General features: G+C 39.9%; 1 protein-coding gene across 20 annotated transcripts in view; it reads left to right on the plus strand.

The window, feature by feature from the left end:
* Sgms1 (sphingomyelin synthase 1) overlaps positions 1–18,842 on the plus strand; it is a 323,387-nt gene that overhangs the window by 197,250 nt on the left and 107,295 nt on the right. For 14 of the 20 annotated variants that reach the window (XM_029565796.1, XM_029565809.1, XM_029565801.1 and 11 more), the window contains one exon: positions 17,006–17,087. The gene's annotated coding sequence lies outside the window, so the exon portion shown is untranslated. Of the gene's footprint in view, positions 1–14,579; positions 14,750–17,002; positions 17,088–18,842 lie in introns of those variants that run through there. The other 6 variants (XM_029565807.1, XM_029565804.1, XM_008837859.3 and 3 more) reach the window with 4 other exon arrangements.

An 18,842-nucleotide genomic window follows, 5' to 3' on the forward strand; every position in this document is an offset into this window, starting at 1 on the left:
TAAAAAAATAACAGTGCATTTTAAGTATTTACCATGAAAGGAATGACAGATACAACACACCATTTGGGCTTGCAACATGACTTGCTGTGCCTAAAATTTTTAAAATTAATATTTGGAGGATTACAGAAACCTTATTCAGTATGACTTTTTTGAGTAGCTATGCTTGAAAGATTAGATTTTGTAAAATGTGTCAGCATAACAGTTTTCTACAGTAGTCAAGAAAAAATGTTTTTGTTTTGAGACAGGGTCTCTGTGTGTTGCCCAGACTGGCCTTGAACTCTGGCCCCAAACCTGACCTTTACTTAGTGGATTATAAGCATGTGTGTTACTGTACCCAGCTAAATGTTTGTGTTTTAACGTGATGTTTATTTTGAATTAGCACTGGAGAAAAATGGATTGTGTATGTTGCTAAAACTCCTTTCCCTGGGGAGATGTAAACAATGTCCACTTTTTCCTCCCAAGGTCTCAATGACAAACTGAGGTAAGGTTCCACCAAAGTTCACTTTGGGGAACCAGTGAGTTTACTTAGGAGCAGTAGGTGAGGGGTTACTTACAAGATGGTGGATGCCCCCTCCCTAAGGTTACACCAGCAAGTCTTCACCCAGCTTGGACAATGGTTTCCCCATAGCCACATAGATAGAGCCCCCTCCCTTAGTCTTCCCCATTCTGTGTACCCTAGCCCCACCCAGAACACCTGCAGTATGGGCCAGACTGCCCACCACAGGTTGGGTGGTGCAGGTGGATGCTCAGGTGAGGGTCCGTGACTCTCCCTGCCTCCTCCTTCCATGCAGAGGTGTCAACAGTTGCTCCTCTGCAAGAGCAACAAGTGCTCTTAACTGCTGAGCCATCTCTCCAGCCCTGTTTACAGTTATCTTTAATAAGCTGGATACATTTAAGTTGACAAGGGAACTTCATTAATTCAAAGGAGATATAAGTAAGTCTTTTTAAAATGCAGTCTTAGCCAAGCATGATGGCACACACCTTTAGTCCTCAGACTTAGGATGCAGAGGCAGGTAGATCTATGTGAGATGGAAGCTAGCCTGCTCTACATAGTAAGTTCCAGGCCAGCTGTGACTACAGAGAGACCCTGCCTCAAAACGACAAAAAACAATGCAGTCTCCCCCCACCCCCAACCCTGCTCTCGGTGTTTGAAGATGGAGCTCAGCTTGTACATGCTGGGCAAGTGCTATACCACTGAACTGTATCCCCAGCCTCTAGGCAAGGAGTTTAATTTGGGGGCATTCTTCTTTTTTTACTTTTAATATTACATTAAAATGTGCTAGGCATTTTTTGCATTGACTTTATATGCATATTTTTTCCTATATTAATTTTGGAAAGAAATTATAATAAAGATCACACTCATGCTTTACAGAATCTTTTCCTTCTAAATGTTTGGTGGATAGATGCTAATTATGAATGTATTTACCTGCAAATACCCACACAGTCAGAAGTGTACCTGTCTACATAGTGAGTTCCAGGACAGCTGGGGCTATAGGGAAACCCTGTCTCAAAAAGCCAGCCTGAACTATGTAGGAAAAAAAAACAAAACAAAACAAAACAAAACAAAGAAAAACTTTTGAAGAGATGCTTATTGTCTTGGTATTATCAGTTCTGTTCCTTTTCTCTTCTGTTAAAGTGAATGAATTAGAGTAAAACTGCTTGAGTTAACCTGTTTTATCCATCTGTTGGGGAATTAGTCGCTAGAAGATGAAGGTCAGGCAAATGATGTCACTTCCAATCCCTGCTCTTGTTTTCAAACTCATTCCTTTCTCAAACTCCTTATCCCCAAAAGAAAGTGCAAATTTCTGCTTATAATGTTCATTAACCCAGAATGACCTCACTTCCATGGGTTTAAGACAAATATTTCTTCTTTCACTCTTTTTATTTTGACTAATTAACTGTCTTATGTCCTTTCTGACATTATTCTCATTATTAAAAGAAAAAAAAAACTTCTATGAAAATTCTCATGTAGTTTCTTCTCTAAAGTGATATCCACTCTTAAGGAATTCTTTTTATAGGCCAAGGCCTGCATTTACATAGTCTCAAATGAAAACTCAGGAGCACAGTGGGGACCGTCATCACCTGGCTGTATCCAGCTCCTTTTCAGTGCTGCTTTCCTCTTTTAGGCCTTTCTTGAGACACAGCAGTGAACAAAATTGACTGGAAGAAAAATAAGAAAGAAAAATAAAAATTTGGACCAGTTGTTTTAGTGGGAGAAAGATAATAAGCTAATTAATAAGTAAAATACACATGTGCTCAATGGTGAGCAAGGCCTGGTGAGTGAGAGAGGAGGAAGTGCAGGTAATATGTGTTGTGTGCACATGTGTGTACACACACATTCCTAAGTAGGCAAGCCAGTGGCTTCCTCAGTGAGAAGGGACTGTCCAGCTGTGGGCCTGAGTGAGGATGGGGGAGCCTGCCACATCTGGGACAAGAACATCCTAGGCAGGAGTGATCCCTTGTAAGTAAGGGATCTGCAAGTACAGAGTGCCTGATACTTTCCTGTTCTATAGGACACCTAGGTTTTATCCAAAGGTACACTTAGGACAAACTAGCTCAAAGTCAGATTTGCCGTAGTCAAAAATCCCTCCACATCCTCAAGTTGCTCTAAAAGGAGTTTTTTTCTTCATCTTAGAAAGTTTCCCAACACCTAGAAAATATTTTATATAGTGTAAACAGTGAAGACTTAGCTGTATAGGCTCTTGAACAAATGTGATAGCAGATGTATGGTAAGGTTAGATTCTACACTCAAGTAACAGAACCTCAGAATTAGAACTAGCTTCTCAAGGATTCAGGAACTATCATTTCTGCTTTTTCTTTAAATAAATTGCTTTTTTTCTTTAAAATTTCTTCTATTCTCATTTTAAATGTGAAAATTTGGAAGACTTAATTTTGTGGGAACTGACACTGTTTTGGAAGGGCGTGTACATGACAGAGGCAGACACAGGGGACATGGTACATTTTCTTCCATTTAGTTCAGGGATTTTCCCTCTTGTGTTTTGTAAGCAGAGCCTGTGAGAAAGTAATTCACTGGGATGTTGATGTCAGATTGTGCTGAAGTCTGAGTGATGAGACACAAAATAGCATTAGATTAAGGGAAATGTCACATGGACTAAACCCAGAGACTTCTTGGTGAGGTCAGTACTCAGTATCTCTTACTCTTCTCCCATCCCTTCTGGGCTGAGTAGGAAGTGACTGGTGGCTGGTTCTGCTCTCCAGGGCTGACAGTGTGTTTGGGGTAGATTTAGTCCCTATGTGCTGCTTTGCTTTCTTGGTCAGGGTCAAGGAAAAATGTTTTAAAATTTGTTTTGTATTAAAAAATTGCCAATGAATGTGTTGCTTATGGTGTTATGATTTTGATGTTAACTACCATTAACTTCATATTCATCCTTAGAATCCTGACCAAAAAGCTTTGCTGTTTGGCATCTCCCAGCCATATTTACTGAATTTTGGTGGTAGTTTAATGCTAATATTTTGGTGGTGTTTCTCTCTAGGATTGATTTGTGAGCATGAGTGGAAAGTTAGTGTGAAGGCTGAAAGTTTGGTCTAGTCTTTCCTTTGTGTGAACTATTCATTCTGGCACACACACTCCAGTTGATGAGCCTACGGGGACACATCTTCATCACCTAAAGTTCACAATCTCTGTTAGGATATACTCAGGGTATATTATGTTCTCTGGGTTATAGTGACACATAGGGCCAGGTTTGGGGTCATTTGGGGAAAAAATAGGAAAAGCCCCAAGAGAATGAGAAGTCCTGGAAAGAAGGGACAGTCAATGTTCTTCAGGGCAGGAAACAACACCCTTTCAGAAAGCAGTGGGAGGTCAGTGTCCTGCTGCTGGGAAGCCTTGCTAAAGGATAACTGGTTGTTGGCTTTCACAATGCTGGAGATCCTTGTTGATTTTGACATAATGGCAATGAGTACAGTGGTGGGACTAGAAGTAGGCTGAGGACAAGATGCAGATTCCTAGGAATGAGACTCAACCTGTCTCCCTTTGAGGCATGTGCTACAGACAGTCTGGCAGCTTTGGGGTTTATTGTGCACAAGCACCTGTCATAGTGGACTTGACTGTGACCCTGGGCTTGGCAGGTTTGGGAAAGTAGGTAATATACAATTGCCTAATCGCCTGTGCTATGGACATGATGATCTTCTTTTAAAAGGAATTGAGCAAGAGCAGTGTTACTCAGAATGGTGACTGTGGTTAATACAATTTATTACTGAAAATTGCTGAGAGTAGATTTTAAGTAGTCTCACCACAACAAAAGAAGTATGAAAGGCAATACATATGTTAATTTGCTTGATGCCATTCACAGTGTATATACAGGCTTATCCAAGCATCATAATTATATACAATTTTTATATGTCAATTAATAAATAAAGAAGAAAGAATAGAAGGTATTTTCCTAGAGCTAAGAAACATGGTTTGGTAAAAACAGTTACTAAATTAAGTTTTTATTAAAATTATTGTATTCTTCAAAAGGCATAACAATTTGCTTTTCCCTATTATTTATAAATAATATTGTATATTATTATTATTTATAAACAATAAATGATTTGGGGAGAGAAAAGAAATCATATATTTTCTCTAAATTTGTTTGTACTTTTTTTTCTTCTTCAGTGCTGGGGACTGAACACAGGGACTGGTGCACTCCAGGGAAGCACACTGTCACAGAGCTATATCCCTAGCCCTTTTTACACCTAACTACTACTTTGGTACACTCCCTACCTGGGCTGTAGTAGAAATGTAAAATAGTTCTGAATGAGAACACTAGAACAGTTAGGGTTATACTTTATGTTTTACTTTCTTTTTGAATGCCTTTCCTCTCGTGTTGTTAAAAGTGGCCTTTAAATTGTCAGTGGTGGAGTTTGGGGAGATAAAGTGCTTGCTGCACAAATGTGAGGATTCCCACAACCCACATTAAGCTGGGTGAGTGAGGCAGGCCTGCCTACAATTCCAGTGCTGGGAAGGTAGAGTCAGAAGATCTTGGAGTAAGCTGGAAGAAAGCTCTCAGTGCCATGCCAGCCTCAGGCCTCCACATGGACCTGTGGACACATGCGTGCCCGCACATGTGCAAATAGTCACACATACACATGCATGTGCATGCAAAAACAAATGTTAATGGGTTAAGTAAAATTAAATGATTCATAAAGGACAGGTTGTTTTTAATTTTTCTCTTGGAACAAATGTTCATAGAGGACTTTGATAGCAAGCACATGGTTCTTTCTCTGTTTTGAAGTGGACTGTTCAGGAGTCTACATCTCTTTGTAGATAGAGGATGCTTTCCCTGGGCATGGTAACTCAGAGGAGGCTCTAGCTCACAGGAGGCTCGTGAAGAAGAATGATGCATTTGAGAATAGCTGAGGCCACATAGAAAGATACTGTCTCGAAAAAACAGAACAAACCAAAAACAAGCAAAAGAGAACATTTCTATCACCCCCGCCCCCAAATTTTCATGTGCTCATTCCAGTCATTTGCCCCAGCTAGAGTCAAACACTACTGTGATTCTCTTGACAGATTCAGACTGTTCCAGGACCTCTGGTACATAGAGTACTTGTGTGTCTCTCTTCTTCCACCATACCTACTGATGTTTTTCAAATTCATATTTGTTGTTGATTGTGTCACATTGGTCCTTTCTGGTGCCAAGTAGTAGTTCATTGGATGAATTTGTTCATCTGTTGCTGTGCATTTGGGTGGGCTGTAGGTTGTGGGTATTATGAATATTGTGAGTGTAATTTTACAAGTCTCACTGTAAAACATATGTTGTCTTTTCTTTTGGATACTTCGAAATGCATCATTGAGGAAATGTATAATTTTGTAAGAAATTCTCAAAGAGCTTTTGTAAAGGGTTCTGTATTTTAGCATGCTCACCAGTATTGAACAAGATATAATAATTTCAGCACTCCAAAGCTCTCTTTACCCTTGTTTCCTTCAGTGTTTATGGCTCTGGCAGACTGGTAGATACCAGTGTTATTTTGTTGTGTTTTCCTGTGAATTCCTTGATGACTAATGATGTTAAAAATGTTTTTTTTTAACACTTACTGTCTGTCCATGTGTCATCCTTTATAAAGTGTCTCTGTAAATTTTTGTTATTTCAAAAACTGGGTTGTGTGACTTTTTATTATTGAATCATAGTAATTTATTCTGCATATCCATTCTCTGTTAGATGTATGCATGCTGAGTATTTTGTAGTTGATGATTGACTTTTCATTTTCTTTGTATATTTCAGAAGGCAGACATTTTCATCTTGATTGCATCCAATGATCAGTTTTCTCTTTTATCCGTAATGCTTTGCTTGCCAGCCTCATGTCTGCAAAGACACTTGTTTGTTTTTCTGTAAATAATTTACAGATTTAGCTTTCATGCTTAGTTCTGTTACCATTTTAATTTTTGCTTATGTTATGAGGCAGTGGTCGGGATTAGTGGTTCTTTCCAGGTTGATGCCTATCTGGTCCTGCATAGTTTGCTGAACAGATTATCCCTAGACCCATTGACTTGCTTTGGCCCTGGACCAAAAAGCCACTTGGCCACATGTGTGTCTGTTTTTAACCTCTGTTCTCATCCACTCTCCTAGCCTTCTGCCCTTATGCTGGAATTGTATTCAATTGGGTATGTTTTATGAATGATATAAATACGTAGTTTTATTGTCTTTGTCAGGATTTGTATTGAGGTCAGGCTGGAGTATCCTTTCCACCTGCTTATCAGGCTGTATCTCCATTTAAAAAGCATCCACTGTAGATATGGTTAGAGGTTAGTATTGCTTTTTTTGTAGTTTGGCAATTTATTAGTTACCATGTTTATTCTTATTTTCTGTAGTAATTCATATGATTAGCTTTAGTTCAGCATCTTTTATTATTAGTCTCATCTCTTAGATATCTTTTTTTATCTGTATCTTTCTTCCTCTTCTTTTTGCTTAATTGAATAGTCTTTAATATTACGTTTTGGTTTTAGGGTTTTGAGGTTTATCTCTGTCTTATTCTATTTGTAGCATCTTTGTAGATTATAAGACTCATCTTAATCTAAACTCTCCTTTGCATTCATATTGTACTATTTTGTACAAACCTTAAGAAACTGGTAGCAGTTGTTTTCTCCTCTTTGTGTATTGGCCTGTGCTCTTAAATTTTGCAACTGTGTGTATTACAAACTAAGGAATTCAGTATTGTGCTTTTACTGTAGTATAAAAGTTATGTATTTTTCAAAGAAAAAATAGTGGAAAACAACGTTTCTTTTTTATATATACATTTCTTATCTCCAGGGTTCCCTGCCTTTTGCACGAATGAATGTCCCCCTGTAGTTCACAGTGCTGTTCTCCGGTCAGCAAGCTCCTCAGTTTTTATTTATATAAAAATGTCTTCATTTGTCTTTTGCTGAATAGATAATTCTAAGTTGACTGAGCCTTCCCCGCTCTCCTTTTCTCAGAGCATTTTTGAGTATTTTTTTTGTTGTTACTTTGGTCTTTTTTTAGGCAAGATTTTCTTGTGGTTAACTTAGCTTCCTGCTTTGGCGTATTGTTGTTTGTGCTTAATTTGAAAATTTCTGGCCGGACTGTCTTCTGAAATAATGTCTCTATTCCCCTTTGAAAATGTAAGTTTTATCATTAACTAAAATCATGCTCTTTTTAAGTGACAGAGCATGGGAGAAATGTCCTTGTAGCTTCTACTGTAGCCAACCTGAGAACAGGTGATTTGCTTTTACTGTTTAAGTCTAGGGATAATTTCCTCCTCACACTGGCCTTATCATGTTGCCGGTGATGTGGGTAGTAAAGCCTCAAAATGTACTGTGAGATCAAATGTCGTTGCTAAGCAGTCAGTGTAAGCACCAGAGCTTTCTATTTAATCCATGTCTGCTTGCTGGTTTTGTACCTGGGCATTCAACAGTGTACCTTTCTAGAAGTCTGTCCTCTAACAGGGAAGCAGATACCACACAGAGAATTACATGCATACTGACTGTAGTGAAGTTCATGTCACAGAACTGTGTGTATGTGCCTTGGCCTTATCTAGGATGCTTGAGAGACATTTCTTGGAGGAAGAGATTGATACACTTAAATGAGGAGCTAGGTGAGGGAAACAGAGAGAAAAGGTAAGGGGTCTTCAGGGCAAAGGACCTGTCAAAGCCAGAAGTCAAGATTCATTCACTTGTCTCTGTTCCTGACAGTTTTCTTTCCTTAGTTACTTTGGAACATTAGTATGATTTTTGTCCCACAACCATCCATGTAAAATATGTCATAAAACAGTTTAACAATTGTGAGTCATAGACAGTAGCATGTTGTACAAATTTGTTTTCGGAATGTGAACACTTGAATCAACTAATACTGAACAAATGCATCCCTTCCCTCTGCTGGTTCCTGGTGGTGCTGAACTCCCCAGGGTCTAGGAGCTTGTGGGGCTAGCATTCCTCGGGGCACTTGTGGCCAGTGAAAAGGCTGTGGTGTGCCAGACTTTTGAGGGCAGCCTGTAGCGTCTTGTCGCCTACTGAGTATGCCAGCTGTGGGTTTCCTGTGGATGCCAGTGGTCAGCGAACCAGTCTGTAGACTGATTCCAGCCCATTACCTGTTTTTGCTAATGCCATTTCAGTGCAGCTCAACCATGCCCATTCAATTTGAGTATTCTCTGTGCTTATTCTAAACTATAATGTGTGAAAGTTGAGAATTTGAAGAAAATAACTGAAGACTGAAAGTGTGTGCCTGGTCCTCACAGATGACTCTGTTCTGCCTCTGTCCTAGTCAGAGTCCATACCAACCACCTCGTGTAGTTCCTCTGTTCTGGGCTGTTCTCTCTCTTCTGTGTCATTGTTAACCTGTTTCCTTTCTTCTCTCCTTTCCTGATAGTTTCTCCAGGCTATGCTAATAGATATTTAGGGATGACTCTGTTAGGTCATATCACAGTATATTTCTGTCAGTCTTTGTTGCTGATTCTTTTTCATTTAAATTTTGATCACAGTCAAAAGATTCCCCCCCCATTATTTCTTGGTTCATAGTGGCCTAGAGGAGAAAAAGCACAAAATTTGGCTTCAATAAAATAATTACTTAAAGTTGAGCCCTAGGTTATGTGCTTCTCAGAACTTTTGGCTCTTCTGAAAACTTCTTATTGGCTTCATGATTGTTGGAAGAGTGAAAGCATCTCAGTGCTTCTCTGTGTGTCATTTGTTCATTTCCACACAGCTCAGCATGCTAGTCGATTTTCTTCACCTGTATGTATTTGTGAAAAAGTAAACTTCACTTTTGAATTTGCCATGGAAAAAATGTGATTAGATTTTTGTTGTTCTGAAAACTTTGCCCTGATAATAGTAAAGAAAGTATTCTTATTGAATATGGTTTGAATAGGAAGTCATAAAGCTCAAATTTTGTGAATTAAAATATCTCTATAGCAAAAAAAATCAATAGTATTGAATGAAAGCATGTATTTAGAGTGCATGTTTAAAACTAGAAACACAGCATTTTGAGGGCAATAGGAGATATCAAGCGCTAAATCTAGAAATTAAAGACATTTGTAGTCCTAGGTGCCTGAGTTACTCTAGTATTTTGTGACTGTGCTTTCAGTGGTAGAAGTATCATATTGAGAGTGAAAACACAGATTTTGCCAGACTAAAGGTGGCATGCTCTTGCCTGTTTGTGGGAATAATCCTGCTGTTGGGAAGCTTCCCACCATTTTAAAGTGGGCAGTGGAACAGGAAAGGTTGCCCAGGGGCATTTCCTTTCCCTGGAAAGGAGACTGAGTTTTCAGGTGACACATGGTGAAGGAACTGAGAGCTGCTTACCTTGGAGCACTGGACTGGGAGTCGGAGAGGGGCCTCTTAACCTTTTTCTGCTTGATACCCCTTTTCGAACATGAGAGATTTTCATATGAGTGCTCAGTACGTGAGCACATAAAAATCAAGTATCTACTGATAATATAAAGATATTTCTTTTAAAACAGTTCCTTGCTATACATCAAACTTTACCATTTATTAAAGATGTTGCATACTAATTGAGATGAACATGCTTCTTTAATTTTATACAAAGAATTAAATCTTGGCTGAATGTTTGATCTGCAAATGTAGAACTTCAATATTTTTCTGAGTTGATTGATATTTTCATTTCATCATCATCAGTGCTACAAACACTAGTTTACATAAATATACAGAACAAAATGGTAAAGTATGTTTAGGGCCATTTCAGAATTTCCTAGAAATTCTGTCCTAATCACATGAAATTAATGGTCTTTTAAAAAGTCAAGTTCAAGCAATGTTTAAAATTCAACATTCTGGGGCTGGAGAGATGGCTCAGAGGTTAAGAGCACTGACTGCACTTGCAGAGGACCTGGGTTTGATTCCCAGCACCCACATGGTGGCTACAAACTGCCCTTAACTGCAGTTCCAGGGAAATCCAATGCCCTCTTCTGATCTCCGTGGCATTGCACGACACATGTGCACTCACATACATGCAGACAATACTCATACACATAAAATAAAAATAATAAAGTATTTAAAAATTGGACATTCTAATCCAATACAATCCAAAGATATCCTAGGTTTTTACTTACATGTTGAGGAGTGGTGGTAGGAAAATTAGAGGTTTTTGTTTTCTGTAATTAAACCTTTTGTTTCTGTCAGAGCAGAAAACACTGTACATGCATTAAAAACAGTGCAATCAAAACACAGTAGTCTCAGATCTGAGCTAAGGCATTTCAGTTAGAGGAACTGGTTTGTTCACAATCCCCCATGTATATGCCTTGTTGGACTAGGTAGGTGGTGTTTTTGTATCTCTGAGGTTTTGTTTTCTTTTATGTTAAAAAAAAAAAGGTATTTAACCTTTTTCACAAAGACTTTGCCACCCAGCCATACAGTAAAGCCTAATCCTGTTGGAGGTTGGAGTGGCAGGAGTTAAACAACACCTTTCTTACCCAATTTTGAGACCCATGGGGAATAGACACATATTTGAGACTTGGAAATAAAGCTAGTTGGAAGGTGGTGGCTCAGGGGGTTTCTGGCATTTCATGCTTGAGTGAGGCCAGTATTCCCCACACTGTGAGGAAGGGAGCAGCCTGGAGTACACTCCTAAACTCACAGAGAGGAGACTGAAATATTGGCTAAGGGCAAGTTCCACAAATAAGAGCATGGCGCCTGGGTAGGACAGAACTTTCCCTAACAGCTTATTGACTATCCGTTAACTTGGCAGGCACTTCATGCAGTTATATTTGCTGAATAATTGTATCTGTCTTGTCAGCAACTCAATTTTAGCCTTCTTACCTATAAAATAGGGATAGCAGTAGCAGTGTGCCTCACAGTACTGTTAAGATTTAAGAACATTGTACGCGTGAACCATTTAGAATTAATGTAGCGTGTGGAAGTCTGTTCCACTTTTGCCTTTAGAAATACTAGCACTACTTAGGAATATTATGCCAGTGCATTTCAGATACATTTAAAATATGGGAGGGTTCAGTGATGCCCAGGTGATGCTAACACATTGCCCACAACGTTGAAGTCTCTGTTGAGAGGAAACGTTGGTTCCATGGGAGGAGATAAATGCTTCTTTCTTTATTCATGGTGGTGGGGAAAGGAGAGTGTTGAAAGGCTGCATTTATTTATTTGTTTGTTTATTATTGCTTTTCTGCTATTGGGAGCATTCTCTAACAGGGATTGTGGAGGCATGTGACCCCCTTTGTTTGGATTGCTCCCACAACTGCCTTACTGGCAATATCATTACACAGAAAAGCACACTGCTGTTTATTTTTAAATATAGATATTTCTAGGAGAAAAGAAAGTTCTAGTCTATATTCTTCATAGCCTCCCAATATACATACTTGAAATATTTCTTTCTCCTTCGGTTGTTTGTTGAGATGTGATTACTTTTGTTGCAAATGTTAACAAGTATTGTTTGCTTATATACAGACAAGTTTCTTGTGTACAGTGCCTACTGCATTGCTCTGAGATCATAGACACTCTCCACATATCTATTGAATGAATCGATGACCTTAGGAATCAGCATACATTAAGTAGTAGGATAGACCTGCATGTAGAAGTTTCTCTGCCAGCCCCCTTTTGTTTTCTACCCTACCTAATAGATGTTGATGCAAGAGAAGCAGATCATTCATAAGGAAAGCAGCCTATTTTAGGTGTACCTCAGCTTACTTTGAAGGTACTGTGTGTTGCTTTTAAAATGGATTACAGTGTTATTTTTTCCCTTTCTTGTCACAGAGCTGCCGGTCGGGGTATTAGGGCAGCTGCTGTCCTAGCTGAAGCACAGCTGGGGAAGGATTCAGCTCAATCTCCTGTACTTAGCAGAATTTATCTTCTTAAGGGCTCTTGGACTAAGCTCCTTAGTTTCTTGTTGAGTTCGCCTTCCTGTGGCTCTCTCATTAGGTAGTGCATAACATGACAGCCAGTCTACTTTTCAGAATCAGCATGGAAGGGAAACTTGTAGCAGACTGGATATTATAACCTCCTGTAATGTAACACACACATCCTGTCATTTCTGCAATGTTCTGTTGGTTATAAGCAGGCCACAGAGCTTGTTCGTTCTTAAGGGAAGGGGATTACCTAACGGATGAATCATAAGTGATAGAGCTCAAGGGGCCACTTTCCAGTCTGCCACATCTGACTGACTGGGACTTAAATTTCTTCTTCCTTCCTCTCTGTGCATTCTGGTACTTAGCTAGGGCCTGCTTTCACCGTCGCTCTTCCTCCTCACCCACCTTAACAGCCTCTTCCTCTTCTTTCCTGCTTTAAGAAATGAAAGAAAAGATAAAAGAATCTCAGAAAGTAGCTGTCATGCTATGGGGTCACTGTGCTCTGTGTAAGCACTGTGTTCCAAAACTAGATCACACTCACAGTACCCTCCTTTCAGGATCTCTTTTGAAATCTGTGTTGACTGCTTTTAGTTTTGTGCCATTAGCAGATATGGCACTTTAACTCTTTGGCCCTACTCACAGCTCTGTGGTACTGTCTTCTTCAGTCAGCTTTGGGGTGTGGTTTTTTGCTCATCTCTGGCTTTTCTTTGGCCTGTGTCTTATCTTCAGTTCTTTCTCTTGCCATTGAATAGTTTGGTGTAGTAGGTAAGAATAAGGCCTGGAGTTGCCTAGGTTTGAACTCGAGATTTTACTATGACTTGAGTAATCTTGTAAGACATTCAGTTCTGTTTCTGTGTGGAAGCTATTAATATTCTGAAACTTTCCCTGGCCAACAGCTTATAATTGCTGCTGCTGCTGTTCACGGGGCACATGCTTAGAGGCAGAGCAGGCAGTTAGCTCTTTATCATTAAGGGCAACCCTGTACTACTCCAAGCCATTTCTGGTCTCCTGGTGAAGTGGTCTGGATCATGTCTGATCATGTGAGTACTTCTTTTTGTTATTGTGTTGTAGATTTCATCCTGTTACTATCTCTACTGAGGATGAAGGCAGTTTTTTGTGTTTTTTTCTCAACTAGCATAGCTCTTAGTGAATACTTGCTGGTTGCCATGGGCTTTATTTATAGGCATTCTGTCTTTATTTATAGAATTACATCTTGCTGTAGTACTGGTACCACTTCCATTCTGTAGATGGAAGAATGAAAGCATGGAGCAATTGAATAAGGTACTCAAGTTCTTCGGGACTCATTTGGGTAATGCAGTTCTGGTGACCACAAAGCCCATGCCTTCAGTGACTCAGGACACTGCCTTCTCAGTAGAAGCCCCAGCTTCTCTCAGTGAGCTAGCTCCCTGGGAGGAAGAGGATAAAAATCTAAAATAAGCTTGTCTTGTGGCTATAAGAGCTTTTCCCAACCTGTCTAGTCTTGCGTGTACTTTAGCCTTAGAATGCTCTTTGCTTTTGAATCTGACCACTTTCGTTCCTCCTGGGAATAACCTGAAGCCTCGCCCCAGAGAATAGTATACAGTCAAATGGCTGAAGGTGTAACTCAGTGGAATAATGCTTGTCTTACACGTGTGATGCCCTTGGTTCAATGCCCAGCACCACACACACACGAGAGAGAGAGAGAGAGAGAGAGAGAGAGAGAGAGAGAGAGAGAGAGAGGATTCATTCTTTGTAGCTAGGTTTTTACATGACTGCTGTAGAATTTTAGCACTCTATTAGAAGCATAGTTAGGGGTACTGGGCTTATAATAGTCTCACCAGGACTTATACATCCAGATTATCCTTTTTAAGTGGGTCACCTAACATGATTGCTTACATTTGGTGGTGCTTGCGTTGCTCTGCGTTCTTTCATACATCTTACAACTCCTTTCCTTCTCCCAGTGCTTGGCACTGTGAATGGGAAGTTCATTTGCTGTTGGAATCATCTGTAATTCTTTGGAACAGCTAACCGCAGCAGTGGCATATTACCATCCCTGACGGTGATTTCAATCCTTTTAACTAATCTACTAAAATATTTTACATTACAGTAAATAGGGTTGTTTTTTTCCCCATACATCAGGGGTGTCTACATTGCAGGGAGACAGGTTTCCCTATGCACACTGTCCACTGTGGTTCTGAAGGGTGAAAAGAGCTCTCCACTTATTCTGAATGGTCAGCATCATTGGAGGGAGTTTGAAAGGGGGTGATTTGGAAGGGGTCAAGGAGTGCCTTCTTTAAAAAGTCCTGATACTCCTGCCTCATCCACATTGTCCTCAGTGAAGCTGCAGTGTGATGCTAAAGGAAGCCTCCAAGATGTGCCCTTCTCAGCATAGCCTGCATGGCCCACAGATGCTGTGGAGTGCACAGCAGTGCAGTATCTGTGATGGAAATGGCTCATTCCCTCTCCAGAATTCACCATCAAAAAAGGATATGAGGACTGCCAGCAGGTATGCAGCTGGGGCTTTCTTTTTGCTTATGTCAGAAAAAGCAGCCAGCTAAGGTGGCAGCTTCGGTTTAACACCCCATTGTGATAGAAGTGTTAGGAAAGTTTTGCATTGCTGTCAAAGTAGGATCTGAACCTCTCTCCAAACCATTTCCATGGGGAGTCTGAATTTAATGGACTTCTACCATTGAATTCAATTGTCTCTGCTGTAGTTATACTAGTAGCATGATAGTTGTGCTTTCCTTTTGTGGTCACATTGTATTGTGTGATGATGACTGTGCACACATTATCTCCATATTATGAAACTATTCTGTAATGTAGGTATTATTGTCCTAATTTTACAGACCTGGAAACTGAGCCTTGGGCTGGAATAAACTACTTGGAAAAGATTACACTGTTGCTAAATAGCTAGGTGTGTTTCAAGCCTATTTATTTTAAACCTATATAAAATCTTACAGTATTTCTTATGCTTTTAGAAAGCTTCCGTTTGAAGTGGCCAGGCATACAAAGCCATAGCTAACCCGTGAGCATGCCCTCCTAGGGATCAGGGCTTCAGGTCTTCCCTGAAGGGAGGTCCTTCCTGGTTTATTGTTACTGGCCAGTTCTTTCTTCCTAGGAAGAGCACTGATTTCTGTGGTATTTGTCTTCCCTCCTTTCTTAATCCACCCTGCACCCCTTATGGTTGAGTAACTTGAAGCTTCTGTCTTCAGGTGACTGCTGTGGCACTGTATCCAGATCAAGCCACGTTACCGGTTTTGTTAATCTCTTTGCTCCAAATTAGCAATAGGGTCTCCAGTAAAAAATTATCTTGGGTCCCTATTCTATCAGTGTTGTCCACTTGGAGCCACATGTTCTTCACATAAAGTGACCCATAGTTGTAGTCTGCTGGGTACAAGTTGGGTGTTTTTATTATGACCCTATGTGAAAGGAGGAAATCGGAGAGTGTGTTGACCCTTGTGTTGACCCTAAATGTTAGAGGATTTTAAAAAGAAAAATATTGTTATGAACTACTTCCTCTTAGAAAAAGGAAAGTACTTGTATGCATGAACTTATATAAAGCTCCAGTATTTGGTGAATTCAACATATGGGCGGTAAAGCTGTTCTGATCACTGAGTGTTTGTTAGGTTTCCTTGCTGCAGGAATAATGTTGGCTCAAAGGATGATGATTATGTCTTTCATCTTAATTGTGACTACCACACAGATAAGATAGTAGGGGACATTTGATGCTCTTTTAGAAAGGAAGAAATGGAGGCTAGACAGAGATGAATGGATTTTCCTAAGGTCTCCTGGCTAGTAAGCAATAGAATTTTGGAACATTGTTTTTGATTTTTAAAATCTGTATGGTACCCTTTGGTAGATATTCTTTGTTCAAGTTGTTTCATCCATCCCATCCTGTAAATTTTAAACAAGTTATACCTACAGCAAGAATTCTCATGGGAATCAGTACCTTCTTCTGTGAAACTGAAGCAGGGGTCCCACCATAGCAGCCCTCCAGGGACAGCTAGAGAGAAAGCCAAGAAGAGCTGACAGCCCTTGTCCTGCTTATAAGTTACAGAGAGCTGGAGGATGGCCTTTATTGCCTGGCTCCATCTGGTAGCTAAGCCCTAGCCAGTGTTCACTGGTGCTCCTAAGCAATTAGTCACTTGCTTTTTCATAGTTTATGAGAGGAGAGGAGAAAGGAAGAGAAGGTGGATTATGATTATACTACTCCTTTGGAGGTAACTGAAATCTCTGCTGAAAACACAATGGAAGGTATCCTGTGGGTTCTCCATCCCAGCCCCAGCTATACAAGTTGTGCTATAATTTTTTTTCCCTCTTGGACTGATCTTCATGTGCTCCTTTTTAATAAGATTTGTTGTTTACTTATGTGTCAGCATATGCCTCTCTCTCTCTCTCTCTCTCTCTCTCTCTCTCTCTCTCTCTCTCCCTCTCTCTAGCACATGAGTACAGGTTTCTGTGGCAGTCAGAAGGTGGTACATCAAAAGAAAAGACTAACAATAGAAACCAAGAAATAGCTTTTTGTTTGGTTTTTTTGTTGTTTTTTTTTTTTGTTGTTGTTGTTGTTTTTTGTTTTTTTGACAGGGTCTTCCTAGCCCTAGCCTTCCTGGAAGTCACTGTGTAGGACCAGGCTTACTTGGATCTCATAGAAATCTGCCTGCCTCTGCCTCCAGAGAGCAGAATTAAAGGCTAGTGCCACCATACCTGGTGTAAGAAATGACCTTTATAATAGAACTAATCAGATCCTTTCCTCTCATAGCAGGTGATGGAAGCATACTGCAACACCAGGAGAAGCTAGTAGTTTATAGGAAGCAAGATGAGAAGAAATTTTTAAGAAACAATCTGTAAGTACATTTTTGTTAATTCTTTGGAATTCTTTTTAAAATATTTTATTTATTTATATATTTTATTATTTTTATTTTATGTGTATGAGAGTATTGCCTATATGTGTGTAAGTGCACCCGAGTTGTGCAATGCCTGCAGAGGTCAGAAGAGGGTGTTGGATCCCCTGGAACTGGTGGTTGTTACCACGCCATGTGCGTGCTGGTAACTGAACCCAGGTCCTTTGCAAGAACAGCCAGTACTCTTAACCACTGAGCCATACCTCTAACCCCATCTCTGGAATGCTTTTAACAACTGGGTGAACAGTCATTAAGATGTCATGGCAAAGGATAGCACAATCAAATAACTGAAATGCATAAAAGAGAAAATATTTTAAAAAGTAAATCTCTAGATCCTTCAGAAAAATGATGCTAAAATTTGAGAAATTTTTGCATTAATATTTCTTGGTAGGACTTATTTTTAATTTAGTGGATAATCAGAAGTGATGAATTGCAAGAGAATTTCTGGTACCAGGTAACATATTAAACTTGGAGTAGTTCATCAAAAATGTAGATGTTCTTGATTCTGGGGCTCCCAGAGTCCAATTCTTAGGTTGCCTTTGTGAGTATATTAGAAGTAATTATGAACCCAATTGCTGAATGAGTAAGGTTTGGTCCATTGTCTATAATCTTCCCTATGACATTAGTCCTGGGGAGATATGACATAAACATCTCTTCACCCCAGATAGGGAAGTCATGACAAACTAAAGATGCCACCAAAGTCCAACTTGGTGAACCAGTACGTTTATTGGTGTCACTTACAGGAGACTGGGTGAGAGGTTGTATAAAGGAGCATGGACAGCTCAAAGGCAGCTGCATCGCCAAAAGCCACCCAGGATAGGTGACAACTCACAAAAGCTGGAAGCCTGGTGTTCACTGCATCACTTGCAGGCAGCTCAGCAGTTAGCAGAGTGTCTCACTCAGGCATCTTGGTTGGTCTGAGTCGCCTCAGCAGTCCTTGCTGCTTATACAACCCCAGGGAGGTAGAGGGGGCTTTGAGCATGACTTTCTGTTTCCAGGACTTTCTAAGACTTCTGTTTGGTTACTTTCTGAGTCTTAATGAGCGTCCCTTTAGAACTTTCTTAAAGAGCTCCCTTTAGAACTTTTTAATGAGCCTTGGAAGAAATTGTCACACAACACTATACCCTTCATATTTGGTTGTTCTCAGACAGATAGATCAGCCAATGTTCATTTCATTGTGATAATAACACTGGTACTGCATGTGGTAGTAGAAAGATCAAATGTATTTGAGCCAGGCACTCTTAGATCTCACTTGCTCTTGGGCCTTTTAGCATTCAGCTCAGTGGATTCATCCGTGTACAGGATTTGATACTCCCTCTTAGGACATGAAGGACTGTCCATATACTCTGTGCCATGACTGGTACGTTACATGATCACAGTAAATGTAGTTGCTTTCTGTCCTTATACTTTGTATCATGATTTACATGTTCATTCCAACTCAAAAGAGTCAGCTTAAGCACAGCAGCTACTGTGAAAAGTGCTGATGTGATGGACACCTTAGGTGGCAAAGTCAGCTAAATGACAGCAGGGGACTCTGTCAGGAGGAATTGCAGTACTCAAGGGTTCCTGAGTAGATGGTTTTCTATGAACCAGAGACAGTAGTCACAAACAGCATCAGGAGCCTGGGTAATGGGAAAATAATCTGGTAACGAGTTTTAAGTATTTATTGTCTTCTTGGTATATTTTTAAAAAATGTTC

This window comes from Nannospalax galili, unplaced genomic scaffold (genome assembly GCF_000622305.1).
Source record: "Nannospalax galili isolate Female #2095 unplaced genomic scaffold, S.galili_v1.0 scaffold498, whole genome shotgun sequence".
NCBI lineage: Eukaryota > Metazoa > Chordata > Mammalia > Rodentia > Spalacidae > Nannospalax > Nannospalax galili.